At 41.3% G+C, this 16,429-nt stretch overlaps 1 protein-coding gene across 2 annotated transcripts in view; it reads right to left on the reverse strand.

The window, feature by feature from the left end:
- Positions 1–211: 211 nt before the first annotated feature.
- vvl (ventral veins lacking) overlaps positions 212–16,429 on the reverse strand; it is a 44,664-nt gene continuing 28,446 nt past the window's right edge. For both annotated transcript variants that reach the window (XM_089085432.1, XM_089085431.1), the window contains exons 2-3: positions 3,366–3,624; positions 212–392 (exon numbers count right to left, since the gene is read on the reverse strand). The gene's annotated coding sequence lies outside the window, so the exon portion shown is untranslated. The remainder of the gene's footprint in view (positions 393–3,365; positions 3,625–16,429) is intronic.

A 16,429-nucleotide genomic window follows, 5' to 3' on the forward strand; every position in this document is an offset into this window, starting at 1 on the left:
GAAAACAACAAGTCTAGTCGTGGTGTTTTTCCTGACTTTCGGATTACTTTTGGATTTCGCTAATTTTCGAATGTCAGAGATCCAGCCAGGTATCATCCGTTAATTGACGTACGGTCATTCACTCGATCATTAAAACTTTTATGACTTAAAACTTATGCTTTAAAATATTTGGGACGTGGTAGTTTCTCCGAAGAAAGCGAGGCGACAAATATACATAAAATAATGTATTTATTATAATACCCCACTTCGCTACAGCGATTAACATTGATTTAACACAACTTATACCGTAATTCTATGTAATTATGTATTTCCACACACTGACACGATGCCTGGCTGCGACTGGATTCTGGAACGATTGCTTGCAGGAGGACGATGCGAGACAACTCTGTAAGCTAAAACACAAAGGCAAATATTCTTATTGGAGGTCCTCGAATGATTGGCGTTCTTCTTATTTTCGCAACTAATTCGCATGTTTCAGCACATAAATACGAAATCATTAATATTTCTGCATTGGTGAGGTTTTAAGTCATTACTGTCCCGCGGCACGACGCGGGGGGGAGACACGCAAATAAAAAGCAAGATCGAGCGGTTACGGGGCCCGGGATGTCGTCTTCGGGGGGTCCACGAGAGAGTCCTGCGGATATCTAAAGCGAGATCTCTTCTTCGCGGAGGAGGCTGCTGGCGGCGGCGGCGGAGAGAGAGAAGATGGAGGAACCCTGGAGAAACGTTATTAATTGGCTACACGATAAAACAGTGTTAGTCCCCATTCGCTGCCCTTCGGCTGGACCCCCCCTGGCTTCGTCCTAAGATATGGGGCCACGCGACTTCCTCGCGCGCGTGTGCGCGCGTGTACGTGCGTGCGTGTATCGCGAAGTTGGAGGTCCTGTGAGAATTACGATGAAAAAGGAATCTCGAGGGCGCGTCGTACGCCCGACGAACAAACAACTCGTTTCCGGGCGAAATTCCTCGTGCCGCACGAAATACGACACGCATCATCTTCTTACATCTCTTACGTCTCCCTCTCCCCCCCCCTCTCCCTTTCCGATAAAAATAATGATCGCGCACTGCATTGCGACTAAAAGAAGTTTACAACTTAATCGGATAATTAGATTATAAACGTGTACGATCACTTCTTGAAACTTACCCCTCACCGAATCTCTACGCGTTCTTTTTCTAAGCAAAAATGATTCTTTATGTCTATGTCATAATTATAGATAATGTAGCAAAAAACCTCAACTCATGGAAAAACTATTGCGTCTGAGCGTGAGATATTCAGAATTAAAATTAATTTTTTGCCGTTAAAACTATCTTATGTCATAGCATATAATCTTCGCGTTGATGCGCGTAAACGTGATCATCACCAATCGTAAGGGACGATTCATTACGATAATTATCAAGTGGAAATTAACGGGTACCATAATTCCCATGCGCACATATTAACATTATTAACTGTTAATTAAAAGGCTGGCATATATGGGTCACTTGGCGTGGAAAATCCTTGATTTGATATAATCCAGATACGATCGGCGATGCGATAAATAAATCGTATTGCATCGAGATAACAACAAAAAAACAAGGATAATACAGCCAAGAATGAAGTCTTTTTTTTTTTATTTCCTATTTTTATTTTCATATTAAAAATTATGCTTACCATGTTTCATATCGTTCGCGACAAAAAAAATCTCATTTTCACGCAATATTATTTCCAAACTTTATAACCTTGAACATACTATTAAAAAACAGGACAACTTAAATTTGTCAAAGAAAGATATATCAATAAGATGAAAAAAAAAGGAGAAAATATATAATGTTTTTGTGATCAAAATACATCGCGTGCATGCGTTTCGCAGACGCGTCTCGCTCCTCTCATTTATCGAGACTATTTCTCCAATTAATGTGCTATTAATTAAGGAGCGCGTGGAAAACGAGCGACGCGAAACGCGAAAGATACCGTAGATGCGAGCGGCGATATATACGGTCTAGTTCAATTTTTTAACGTGGAAAATGGAAGAATAGTGCGCGGAGGCATCAGGGGAATATATCTGAGATCCACCGTTCCTCTTATCCGCTTGTATCTTTCCGCCCCTTATACTCCTCTTTCTCTATCTGTCGTCCCCATTGATTTTTTCCTGTTACCTGCTTGCAACGCGGCTTTCTCTCTCTTTCTCTCTCTTGTTTTTGTTTCTTCCTTCCACTATCCCGTCCTCCTTTTCCTTTTACATCGACAGTTTCTTTGCTTCACCCGTTACACACATATACCCGTTGTCGATAGGGTACATATATCGCGCATGTTTGGTACCCCTATCGTTTCTCCTCCTCTCCTCCATTATTTCTCCATCTCTCTCGCTCTTTCTCTCACCTTTCTCCCCCTTTCTTTTTATTTCTTCCATATCGGTGCGTGCATCCGTCCGTTGTTGTTGTTGCTGTTGTTGTCCCTCCCGCGGATGAGGGAGCAAGCATGAGGGCTATAGGCCATAAGGGCTAACAAGGCGATTACTCATGCCTCCCATAAGAAGAAGTTACAAGCGGCTTCGAAGGTTTATTGCGGCAAATGGCGAAATTTGTACCTTGCTAACGATTGGCCGTCTTTTTTGCTTCTGTCATCCCCTCCCCCTTCCCTCCCCTTCTCCCTCTTTGGACAATTTTTTTATCGTTGTATATGCATCCCCGATATGCGCGACCCTCGCGATTTAGCGTCCGATGCATATAATTATGCATTAAACGTCGATGTATTCTGAAAACGAGTGACACCAGCCTGTCGATCGCGGAATGCAAACGTATTTTATCGTTACCAACGTCAGTGAAACCCTCCCCCTCTCCCGTCCCCACGCAGACACAAATATTTGCAGACCATGCATCAATCAAATATCACAATCCTGAATTTAAAGCCAATAATTTTTTAAAAATCCAACGGAAACATGAGAATAATAAGAGAAATATATTGAAGGGAAATATATTGAAACTACACTCAAAGAACAATTTTACTGTAAGATCTAAATATTGATCATACAGGTTTGAAAAATAATCTTGTCAGACCATGAAAATTATTATTATTAGCGTAGAATGCTTGATAATGATAATACCGCAAAATTTTTTAATATTCTAACAATCAATTTTTAACATCCTATATAATTATTTCAAGAGCCCAACAAAATTATTTTCCAGATCCATCTATCCAACAAAAAACTGTTCTTTCCATGAAATAAATAATCTTAAATATCTCATAAATCTTTTTCATCATTTCTTATTGTAACATTTTGAAATTTTGATTGATGTATTACGTCTCGGAGTATCGCGTAACATTTCTAAATACAAAATTTTATGTTTGAAGAGTAAGTGTTTCTAATGATAAAAAAATATCTCACCTCAAATGCGATGATATTTGAGCCTGCCCGAGTGTCCTGACTGCGTGCGATCGACGGACGACTAGTCCCGGACGTCCCGGACGTCCCGAAAGTCCTGATGACCGATCTGTGATTGTATGCATCTTCGGGGGCCCCGACTGAGTCCGGTAGAGCGACGGCGGCGGCGACGATGGCGGCGGCCGGGCTGGTGGGCCCATCGACGAGTTCGGTGGGTCCGAAAATGGGTCCGCGGGACGATCGGCAATCCGAGGGCAGGAAACTGCAATTTCGCAAAGTAGGGCCTTAGGTTGGAATCCGTCTTTATTCCGAGGTCAAATTCGCGGCCCACTTGTGCCGAGGAGGGGAACGGGACCCCTCTCGGTTCCGTTTCCCCTTACGCCCTCTTAAATCCCGACGGTCGGCCTACGGCAGCTCGAGCTCCGGCAAGCTCTAATTAGATTTTAAGTGAGAAATTGAGCCTGCCGGCAATTTTAAGGAAGCCGAACACACCGCCCTGATTAATATCATTACGTGCGTTCGCTTGTTATACCGTAGGGCCCACGAAATGGAATCCGCGGATATATATACTATATACAGGCGGATGCAAAACTTCTTCGTAATTCAGCGTAGTCTGCTGCTCGACGAGATCAATCGACAAAATATTTTTCCAAATATATTCATCGCTATCAAATATTTCTTTTTCGATAATTATTATCTCCTCTCTTAAAAAAAGTTTCTGTTGTAACCTATTCACTATAAATTATTTGCGCTATAAATTAATTTTTTAGCTTAGATAGAACAAAAAATAATAAATTATGTTTACGTCATATATATATATATATATATATATATATATATATATATATACAATAGAGAAATCAAAAACTATGCTTCAATCACTAAGAAATATTAATGAACTTGAACCTTCTGTCGCAACGATCAAACAAATATATCATTCTTGAAGCGTGCTATATCAAAATATGCAGCGACTCTCGCGCGATCGTCGAGAGATAGCCAATGGTGGCTTCTCATCCCGATGCCCGAAGGACGAAAGGCGGAAGAGAAGAAGGCAGCGCCGAAGAAAGACTCGCCGAATAGCAAGCCACGGAGGAGAGGAAGGAAGATATGTCATTACAAACGCTTATTTTCGAATGATTGTGCGCGGTGCGCATGAAAACAACAACTTGTAATTATCATTGTTATGGATGCACCGGCCGCATCGGACGGTGTCTTTCTCTTTTTTCTTCTACCTCAATCTTGCCTTCCTCCTCCGGCCCGGAGGCAACGCTAATTTTTGCGTTTTGAGGAAACGAGGCCCGTTGTCCGCGATCACCTCGCCGCGTGTTCTCGGACATGCAAATCGTGCGTATCGGTTCGTAAATTTCAATACGTGCATTGAAAGCATCGGTAAAAGTACAATTAGAGGTAATATAGTTTAAACGGTTGTTCTCGCACACAGCCGTTGTGGTCGGACAATTGGAAAAAATAACTTTAGGTTTACCGTGAGGTTATATCGCTTTAATTGAAAAAAATTATTGTGTGTATAAATTCATATTTTTTTGTTAAATTAGTCTCAAACAGTCGGTCATGCTTTCTTTCTTCTTCCGTGTTAGCGAAAATCGCGGATCGAATCGACGATCTCTCACCGAAACGGGATAAATGCGATGTTAAATATGCGTAACGGGCGTTATTGCTACACGCTTGCTTTAATGATCGCCAGCGAACTCGGTGCTACCACAATATAATATATGCCGTAACAGATTATATATATTATCTAACCGTTTAAATAGCATATAATCATTAAGATTATATTAATTGTATTATTATCAAGTATAATCGTGCAGACGATGAATTAGAAGAGGTTGGCCTGAGACAGTCAGTGGTTTTTATAATGAAATAGTAAGTCCGTACTATTAGCACGATTCAGCGGTGGAATATTTTTACATAAATCTTCATCTTCAACATAATTCGACGTGTGCGGTTGCACAGCGGCCCTGTTACTGTTGAATGCCGATGACGCTGTCGTTAACGCAGGACGATCAAAATCATTAGTCTCGGCAAAGAGCAGTCATTAGCACAATATTAAACGGTTATTAAGGCGTATGCGGGGAAAAATGTGATCTGGCGGGGCGAATAAATTAGACGAGAAAAAAGCCAGTGCGTTTACTATTAATCACGGCCGCCCGATGCCGTCCGTATAACGCCTCATTTTATATCGATTTCTGATTCAGTGCTTTGTTTACTCATCATTTTGATAGCCGATCGCCGCGGGTTTAACGACATCGAAGTGTCGAAGTGTCGTAGCCGACAGGCCGTTTTGTGATGGCATAAATAAATGGATGCACCCCTGATTTTTTTATCTCCCTAATTAAATTTCAAAGAACGCGAGAGGCCTCGTTGACATTTGTCTGACCCTAACTGTGCAATTTTTCATCAAAATGACATCTCGATACGAGTCACATTAAAATGCCGTTCGATAATTCGATAATTTAATTCGACAATTATTAAAAAATTTTTTTTATAAATAAAATAACCTAAGCATATCCGAAATTAACAATTAACAAGTGTCCTAGTCACACACGTCAAAAATGATTTTTTTCAAAAGCTATTCGTCACGGTAATTACGTAAATGCTATTACGGAAGCGTCGTGCGTGCATCCGGTTTCATTTCGTAAAAGAGTGGCATAATAAATGTGCGGTGGCGCGGTCGAGTAGACTTTACCCTCTTCGAAAGCGACGCGACGCGAGCGGCGATCATCGCGCTATTCATCAGCTGCGCGCTCCTTTACCATCGGCGTGACGTGCCGTGGCTAATGGCACCTTTAAAGCGCCGGACAACGACGATAATCCCGATGTTCCACTCCACGGACACCTTTCCGTGTATACCCGATTTCCCGAAATCTCGGGCGTCACGCGTGTCACCTGTCGTTCGCGCGCGCTCGAGCGGCGGGCACGCAAACGCAAAAAAATGTGTTAGCATGCAGGTAGCATAATTCCCGATGACTTAGTGAGGTTTAACCTACAACTCGATCCTTTCTACGGGGACGTGCGCCGAATTTCTGATTGCCGAATAACTTCTCGACCAACAATTAAATGTGTATTAATTTCATTCCGCTTCTGCCTATATCTTTTTAAAAAAATCATTTCATTGAATTATTGTTTTGATCACAGGATCTGAAATCTTGTTGTTGACCGAGATTTAGATACAATACATCCGCTTGTAATCCCCCTTTCTCTCCTATTTTCTGCACTTTGACTCCAAGTACAAGCTCTCGTGCAGATTACAAGGTAAATAAAGTTGTTAACGCACAAGGCAGAGAGTTGAAGTTATAGTCCCTTGAAATTAATGCGAATAAACTAGCAGTTATAAAGTATTACACGTAAAAAGATTTATTACATAGGAATAATTATATAATTATATAATTCAGCAGGTTCAATAGCGCATAAATTTTGCGTGACTTGCTGCGTGATCGCGCGAAAAAAAATCAGGTATGCATAATTCCCTTATGTTATTGCTCGCCAGCGGTAATTCATGGTGGTACTAAACGTGTTAATTAATCCGACGTATCAAGATTTAAGAGAGTAAATAAGCAGCTAGAAGCTCTGAAATTAATCTCCGCAGTTAAATAATAAATAAACGACGGGGATAAATGTCGTGTATCCAAAGTAGTTCGTATTCCGAACGCGAGTAAAAAATGAGCCGGGAGGCTCACTTAGCTGACTTAATTAATGACCAAATCCATCATCAAGACGTTCCCACAATGAGGCAAAAGATCGCCTGCCCACCCTATGAAGTAAAACCTGCGTGCAACCCTTTTTCTCAACGACTACCTCTTTTCACGCATATTGCAAAGTAGACAAAACCGCGACGCAACTGGCTGGCCAGTCCACCTTTCCAGAGTAGATCTCTACCGTTCTCACTTATAACGGTCATTCAGGACCGTTTCAGGAGGCTGAACTCGATTCCTAAACTGGATTTTGACAACACCTCGACAAAACATCTCGAAGCGAGCGATGAAGAGAGCGAGTTATGAGATCGCGAAAAAGTCTTCTTCCGATGGGAAATGTCGAGAATTGATTCATGACAAACTTACTTCTATATTATTAATATTAATATTAATTATCAATTAATTTAGCACAAGCTCGAAAAAGAATCGCAACGCAACAAATGGCAAATCCTTGACAAATCCTAATCCATACTCCTCTATTTAATCGTACTTATGAAATCTCGAATTAGCTCAGTCTACACGGACAAGATGGAAGTCTGATGTATCGATGTCGTGAGACCGTTGCCTTCGGTATCAAGTCATCAGTATGGCAGGAGCACGTGCAAGCGGCCGCCGCCCTCGTCTGATGATAAATGATACGTTGAAATCTAGCTGTGGTAGCACGACTGGAACCGTCCAGCGGCAATGTGGCGTGAAACTTCCTCCCCGGCGGACGGAGACGCAGAAGAGAGAAGAAAAAAAGAAGTCGAGAGAGGGAAAGAGAGAAGTCTGAGAGAGCGACGAGTGCTTATCCCAGTGTTCTGCGTCGTAGTGGCTGGTAACCGGTGACGACGACCAGTAAGAGAATCCCAGAAAGCCAGTCTTGCAGACTCCCGAAGGCTAGAACTCCTAGGGAATCCGAGCAAAACCGGTCCAGTCAGATCCGGGGCACCCGCTGGTCACTCCAGGCTGCCGACCATCCTCTACCTGATCTTCCTTCTCTTCTCTCTCTCTCTCTCTCTCTCTCTCTCTCTCTCTCTCTCTCTCTCTCTCTCTCTCTTCCCCCCCCTCTCAACTTTCTGTCCGTCTCTCCTTCGCCGAGCGACCTCGCTCTCTCGATCACTCGAGTATACCTATCCAGCGTTTCTGAAAGCATGGTAGACAAGACGGAGAAGAAACCGAACACGTTCCGTCGCCCGTCGAAAATCGATATTTCATGTAATTATTCGCACTGCACGCCAGAGGGAAATTCACCGCAATCTCTCCGTCGTTGTCGTCTCTCGAGGTCGGAAGAGCGAGGCGGATTCTCATTGTCGTGTAACCACCATGCTCTTACGTAACGGAAAAACATTCGAGAGAAAGAGAGAAAGAGAGAGGGAGACAATCTTTGCAGTTCGCGGGGAACGTCTCAAAATACCAACGGTATGACGGATGCGGCTCGAACTAACTCGCGACTAACTCTTCCTTTCACTCCATCGTTGTTGTTGGCGCGATATATTTTTCGCGCGCTCGCTCGCGACATCTCCGCCAGCATATCTTGCGCTTTTTTCCCAAGCATGCGATAAATTCTACGATGAGCTTCATAAATCTCTCGGATGAGTCAATAGAATGTATACCGTCGCGCAAATATCCGTTTTAACTTAGATCCTTTTTACATTCTTTTCACATATACGTGTCATATGCTATTTGATAAACATATTATTTTCTTGCTTAAAAAAACCAATTTCTTTTACGCGTCATATATATTGTATTTATATTAAAAGAACGAATTTCAGAGGTATCTAAAAATTTGATCAGATACAGATTTAAAAATAATTTTCTAAACTTATTAAAATAATTATCTTACATTAGTTGCTAGAACATAAAAATGTTTGCATTATTATCACGCTTAAAAATATTCTACATAGTTATTTTAATAATTCAACAGAATTATTTTCAGATCTGATTAAATTTTCAGCAAAAACCGTTCTTTCTAAATATATCTAAAAAGAACCAGTGTTTTTCGATGCGAAAGTTAGATTTTTCATTTTGAAAAATTCCATCATCCTTCTACGTCAATAGAATCAAGTCGATGACGTCCGGTAGCGTGATAGTCCGATGTCCGAACGAAAACGAAGGCTCCCGCGAGCGAGGACACGACGGTATGCGGTAACAACTTATAACGCCAGATAGCATCTCGATATATAGGGGAAAAAAATCGAGCGTCGCGGACATCGATGACGTGATTAGGATGGAACGTCGTCGTCGTTAGCTCACGCCCGTGACGAATCACCCCGTGGACTATGCGGAGAACGACAGCTCGTCTCGTCTTTCTCTCTTTTCCTCGAGATTCTTCCGAGACTATGCCGGAAAGGTGACAAAGGGACCACATGTAAGGGCAAGCTTCATGATCCTTTCAAAAACACCGATCGTTATGATCGATCTTGCGATCGATTTGTCATCATTAGATTTTAAAGTAAAAATACCACACACTACTGCGAACGGTCGAACACAATTTTCAAACTTCGCCTTGTCATTAGTAACATTTTGTGCCATATCATCGACAGTCAATATTAATTATTTAAGAACATTCTAACTTGGCAGATTCTTGCATCTGTTACATGCAAGTTTAAAAACAACAAGACGTGCATCATGAATACAATATATGGAATATTGGAAAAGGTCACACAAAAAGAATAATTTTGCTGACAAATTTAAAAATTTGGCTAGATATAGATCTGAAAATAATTTTATTGGGCTTTCAAAATTATTATATACGACATTTGAATTGATTGTTAGAAGTAAAAAATGTTTGCAGTATTATTATTATTATGTTTAAACGTCCTACATAATAATTTTGATGGTCCGACAAGTCTGTATCTGATCAAATTTGTAGATTTGCATCCAGCAAAAATTATTCTTTCCGAGCACGCTTAGTTCTAAAGCTCGACGAACGTGCGTAGGTAGTTGCGATCTGCGCGCTCAATACATTCTCGAGGATTACGATATTAACTCAAGTTCGTGTAAATTAGAGGCGAATGAGGCGAGAAACGTGGAGCGGCCAGGCTCCATATCTCGAGGCCGCAATGAGGCCGGGTTCTTACAGGAAACGGCCAAGATGATCGTCGAATGGAGAAGGCGAAAATCGAAATTGCTTAACGAAGGGTATAAAGACATCGACGAGTGACGATAAAGCGCGAAACGAACCGACGAGTTCCACGAGTTGTTAAGTCCACAAAGTTATCCGCACCGGTTCCGCACGTTTTGCCTTGGCTTTTTAATCCTTAATCGGCCGATCGGCCATATCTCGCGCCCTCGCGTCCGGAAACCTTACACCGAATTGTTTGTTCCCTCTCGCGGACACGCGAATGGCGGACACTTTTCACGATAAAACGGAAGACAAGAACGCAGTAAACTCTCTCTGATCTCCGTCGATGTGGTTGTTACAAGTGCAGTTTACAGTAACGATCTCTCTAACAGATACCGCGATGTTATCGCCCGTTGTTATCGTCAGCGCAATAACGCATGTAATATGCGACCCTGGTTATTAACGCAATTTCCAATTGTTATCACATCGTTTTCCAATCGTATGATTCCTCTTTTACAGTCTAACAAAAAACTTTTTTTCTTTCTGACTTCTGCATCGGATCTCCCTAAATCTTTCTAGATCTCTTCAACAAACACAATATTAGAATAGAACCTTATTAGAATGGAAAATATCGAAAAAAAAAAAAAAATAAAAAGTTACAGTGATATTCAACATATTAATTGTTTGTCGTGACATAAATTTATGATTTAAACCAGAATTCTTAGAGCAGGTTAGAGAAAATGGCCAGGAAAGCACGTATTCCTTTATAAAGTACAAAAATTGTTAACGACCCAACCTGGTCGTATCTTTTGAAACAGCTACGGACTGAAATCCTCCGGAAGAAGAGAGGGGAACTAACGTTCTGAATCTTCTAGACAATCCATCGGATCCTTGCCGATAGATACCTCTCTGAGAGATCGCCGGTATACTCTCGCAAGGCAGTACCCGAAAAAGATCGTGCCGACAGTCATATTCGTAGGATTATTCGCCCTCTTCGCCCTCCTATCCACATCCCAACTTCCATCGCTTCGGTTTGTCTCACCTCGTCTCACCAGGTTGCCACCACCCCTCCTTCGACATCGTTACAACCACGACCACGCCATCAGCACGTACGTGGAAGGTATGCCTGCGTGGCGCGAGATACCCCTTGCTCCTCGATGAAGGCTCTCGCTTTCTCTCCCGATGTAGAACGGCGCGAATGAGAGGGACCGGGGCCGAGAGCCGGGCGCTCTCCCTTTGAACCTTGCGAGAGTTCTGCGCCTCGTGCGCCTGCTCACGCCGAGAGATCGGAACCAGAGGTTCTCAGAGAGAAAGAGAAAGAGAGAGTCGTCTGAGAGAGGCCCTGTCGGTCCTGGAGCGAGATGCCGGCAACTCTTTGACGCGCCATTGTAACGTCCATTATTATTCAGATTCGCCTTGTTTGGACTCCATATTTTGTCGTATGCGCGAAGCCATCGGGTTTGTCGCGCGGCCGGTAGCAATTTGTATCGCGGAGAGAGAGAGAGAGAGAGAGAGAGAGAGAGAGAGAGAGAGAGAGAGAGTCGATGGTGTTTTTTGGGGTTAAACGTTAAGGAGATTTTAGAATTTTCTGCAGAAGAGTGTAACCAAAAAATTAAAACGTTTGGAAAAAACGTTTATTTCTCTATTATTACACACAATTGAAAAGGAGAAAATATTAGTATACGCAATAAGAAGATTAAAAAATTCGTAATAACAAATAAAGCGGGCTGATCTAACGCAGATTGCAATGCATAATTAATTTAGTAAAAAATCATGACGTCATCATATAAACGGAAAACGGCCTTTCGACATCAAATTTGAGTCATCTTCGGCAAGAGTAAAATACAAAGTAACAGTCACATATATGTGTTTTTCATCTCAAAAAGTGGGATAATTTCCAAAGAGAATAATCATTCACGAACCGAGTTTGATTCTCGACGTCTTAAGAGACATAATTAAATGGCGGAAAATACGAAGCGACTATTGATGCCGGAGCCATTGATACGGTAATTACCGCTGTTACGTCTTACCGAACGTCGTATTTAACGGGTAAACGCCATTCGTCTACTAATCGCACGAGGAAAAGCCCTATTGATCGATCGTATTCGGTCACACTCTGCGTTACGTCACCTCCATGTAGATTTTTTTTTATTGCTATTACATTTTCCGCGAAATCTCTTGTAATGGTCACTCGCTATCCGCGACTCGTTACGGTTATTGTTATGGTTTCCCGTTAGCCGATATTAGAATCAATATTCAAAGACCACAACGATTTATGTCTATTGGCATTAAAGACTTTTAATTCACTCGCAACTGTGATCACCACTAGGATAATTGCTCGCTTCATAAAAAGTTTGTATATCGCAAAAATGCATTTTTTTATTTACGTACATTTGATTTATGTCAGACTCCTTCATGGCGATATTATTTCTTTTCTTCAAATTGAAAGAAACAAAATTTTACGTCGTGCGAAATACAATTATCTCCGATAAACTATTTTGTCAAAAAAGCCCTACGATTACCCGTCGTCTTCTTTATTCGGTCTTATAAAAGAATCCTTATACTACGAAACGCACCGAATGTGTTTACCTGCCATGTAATCCTATAAGCACCCTTTAATACGCTCCGCGAGCTCCATTGTCGCACGATCTTAACTTCTGCGGATTATAAACTATTTTTATTTGGTATTAGTGTTTTGCTCGTTACTTTGTCTACTTCTCTCGCATAAACTCGTGACCCCTGCTGCGCGTGCGAAAGACTGAACGTTTTTGTCCTATAAATCCGATGAAACGCCAGTTGCATTTGCAGTTTGCCGTTGCTGGTACAAAATATCGACGGAAGAGAAACCTTTCCATCGTCGATAATTAAAATATTTACTTGATTTTTCATTCTAAAATTAACAAACTTTTACATAAATCAAATTTCGAAACGGAAAGTTTCGAAAAATCTAAATCTGTCATAGTAATTATACTTAGATATTATACAATGTTAATTTAAATGCTTAATAAAGATTCGAATGACTTCTTGTAATGCCGTGTATTATAATTAATAATATCTCATCAATAATTCTCATCAATTAACAACACCCTAAAGTGAGCAATATCCTCTATCGTTTAAACAACATTTCATAAATGGCTGACTCTCGCGTGTCCAAACGCAAGTAGGAAGGTTATGAACGGCCATAAGAATTTTTTTGGCAATAAATATCCTTCGGTGCGAGCTTTATCACGACGTGCGCCGGCAAAAAAAATGAATATCGCGAGCGCGTACATCCCTTTTGCCTTGGACCGTACCTGAGCGATGCATGGATAAAGCTGGATCCATAATTCCTCTTTCTCTTTTCTCTCTTGCGCGTACCATCCGTAATTAATGAACACCGTGTAGAATAGGGAGAATTATTGCACGCTTACGGGCGCAGGGTTCTTCTTTTATGGAAAGACCGAGATCGAAATCGTGCCCACGGATACAAGCAAATTTATGTTCGTTCTCGTAATACGGGAAAAGGAATGAATTATCGAAGTCGCGTGATTGGCTACCGTGATAATTGAATAGCACGTTATTTATCAATACCAAAATTTACAAGTATCACGGTGTATGTGGTCTAATCATTTAAATAAATCTTAGTGCCAAAGCTATACGAGTGAAATAAAATATTATAGATTATTTTAACGAAAAATAATACCAATTTTAAATTGTTCAAGTTTAACTATATATCTGTTACCAAAAATAGATCTGTTTCTTTAATGTTTTATATATATATATATATATATATATATATATATCACAAAAAAGCATATATTTTAACGTTCGTAATTTACATAAATTTAATTGTTATCATTACAAATCTCTAAATATATCTCTTTATTAAAAATCATCAAAGAATTTATCGACCTATCAATAAAAATGTCATTTCACGGCGACAAGCCGCAAGCGAGCGCATGTCAAAGAGGAACAGGAAGTCTTTCGGCTTCGAAGTCGAGCAGTTTGGACGGTTTTCCGATGGAATACACTAGCTCACCGTGGACAGCTGCTTCGTGGACCCCCTTAAACGGTGGTCCCCACAGCGTGGATGAAACTACGACGACGACGTGTGCCATCGAGAGCGCGGAAATGCGCGCAGACAAAAACTATGGATCGCGCACAATGGCCACATTGTGACGGCGTGTATCCACAAAAGGTGTCGATCGAAGCGAGAACAGCCAGCGTGGCTCCGTGCCAAAAATCGGCTCGGCAAAACGTGCTCCATCATTTCACGTCGACGCAGTGACGTAGTAAAGGGACACCCGATAGTCGCCGTGCGATTCAATGATACATCGGCTCTCCTCTCCTTAACAGTTACATTTATACATAACAAATACGTATCTTTTTCACGATTAAGGAAAAAAAAGGCTCAACTGGTTTTTCATCATTTAATTGCATAACCGAAATTGATAAGATCGTCCGTCCGCTTTATATCATAGACGACGGTAAAACATAGCTAATCAAGATAACGGGAGGAAAAAGAGGAGTAATAATGAGATAATGAGAATAAATAATGAGAAACGCGTTAAAAATACGACAAGTTAATTGCGACGGCGGTAATCTCGGGCTCTTTTTGAAAATTATAGAGGTTAACGGCGAGCATATTAAACGATGTCGTGAACGTAAATTAATTTCTATTTAATCATATGTCGGTAGAATGCTCTTTCGTGTAATAAGCACGACGCGCGTCTAAAGGCGAGGGGAAAAATAATTTGCGGAAATAAGCGGCATGTGAAACATGCTGGCGCCTAATCAGGAAAATCTACTACGTCTATAGAAGGAAATGTCGCTTACGTTCTCGCGATTACATTTCATGGAATATATTTCCGAGCTCATACGTGGTGTGATACCGCAATGATACGTAATAAAACTGCTTTTATAGTTATGTCTTTACGATCTTGCGAATCCGTACAGATAGAAAAATCGTGTTATGTACTCGAGTTTACAATTATATTAATTTACGTTAACACGACCGACAATTTTTGCAGAACAAAAATTTACGATTATTCGTTATTAAGTGAGAATCACATATCAATTATGCACGTTGTAATGTAAAACTAACCAATCATCGTATTTTTTTGCGCAATGCAAATGACGAAACAGCGGCAAGAACCAGCCTCGATAACATAAATCGCGAAGCAACGATCGGAAAATCACCGGCGCGAAACTACCGCGCTAGACCGCAGTCGATTAATCTAAGGATGCGATTCTACCGCTTGCAACTTTATCGCCGATGTTGTGACTCACGACGATCTTCGTCGCACGCTATTGCACGAGTCACGAATCCACGATGAGTCTAAGTGGACGATCCTTGGTCACGGAACATCGCCCGGGAAACCGCGAGAGATGAAGGAAGATATCTCTAGTCTGCTGCAATGCCACCGATCATCGATCGTAACGTTACAACTCTAGTAGGAAAATCGAAAAAAAATTGCAGCAATAATATGAGACTAACGTTTTATTCTTTTTTTTAGGGGGGAGGGGGAGAGGAAGTGTAGATTACAGACAATGGAATAATACAAATACTAGCAGACACAACATCACTAACAAAAAGATAATAAACGAGAACACTCGTTATCTAAATGGGACTATCGAGAATGGCACTATCAAGAATGGGCACTTTTGAAAAAAGTCTCGATGGCGCCACGGACCAACGCGAGCCCCATTCTGCCTCCCCTTATTTATAACAAAGGTGACAAAGGACTGATACGCTGTGTGCGGGGATGCCTTTCTTCCTATGTATCGCTAGTCGAGAGAGAGAGAGAGAGAGAGAGAGAGAGGAAGTTTCTCACCTACTATATTGTTACCGCCGCTAATGTTACCGGACAACAATGCGGCCGCGTCCACATTGCACGCGTCCGACCGCTAATTCCTCACGTTTTCTCTCACCCCTCCTGCTCCGATACATCACAGCTTTCTCACCCTACGTCTCTACCCTCGAACGAGATCTGACTATACCATCCCGGAATTGGATTTCAGGAGGCCACTGTGAGCTTTTGCGAACTATTCTCTCCATCTGTCCGGCACGCTTCCGCGTCTCGTATTTCGCAATATACAGTCTAAATATATAAAAAAGTATGAAAGAAGGATATTTTTTAAATATTTTACATATTGTAAATTTACAGATTTATTTAAGCTTCTTACGAGCTAAAAATTATAATCGAATATTCTGAATTTGCTCTCGATTCATCATGAGATTCTTGTACGATGTTTTCTTGTTTAAAGATAAACGATGCTACGTCATTGGGAAATATCGTTGATGAAAAATGAAGTGCGAGACAGCGAAAAGC

Source organism: Pogonomyrmex barbatus, unplaced genomic scaffold, assembly GCF_055798465.1.
Source record: "Pogonomyrmex barbatus isolate J1 unplaced genomic scaffold, ASM5579846v1 scaffold1, whole genome shotgun sequence".
Classification (NCBI taxonomy): Eukaryota; Metazoa; Arthropoda; class Insecta; order Hymenoptera; family Formicidae; genus Pogonomyrmex; species Pogonomyrmex barbatus.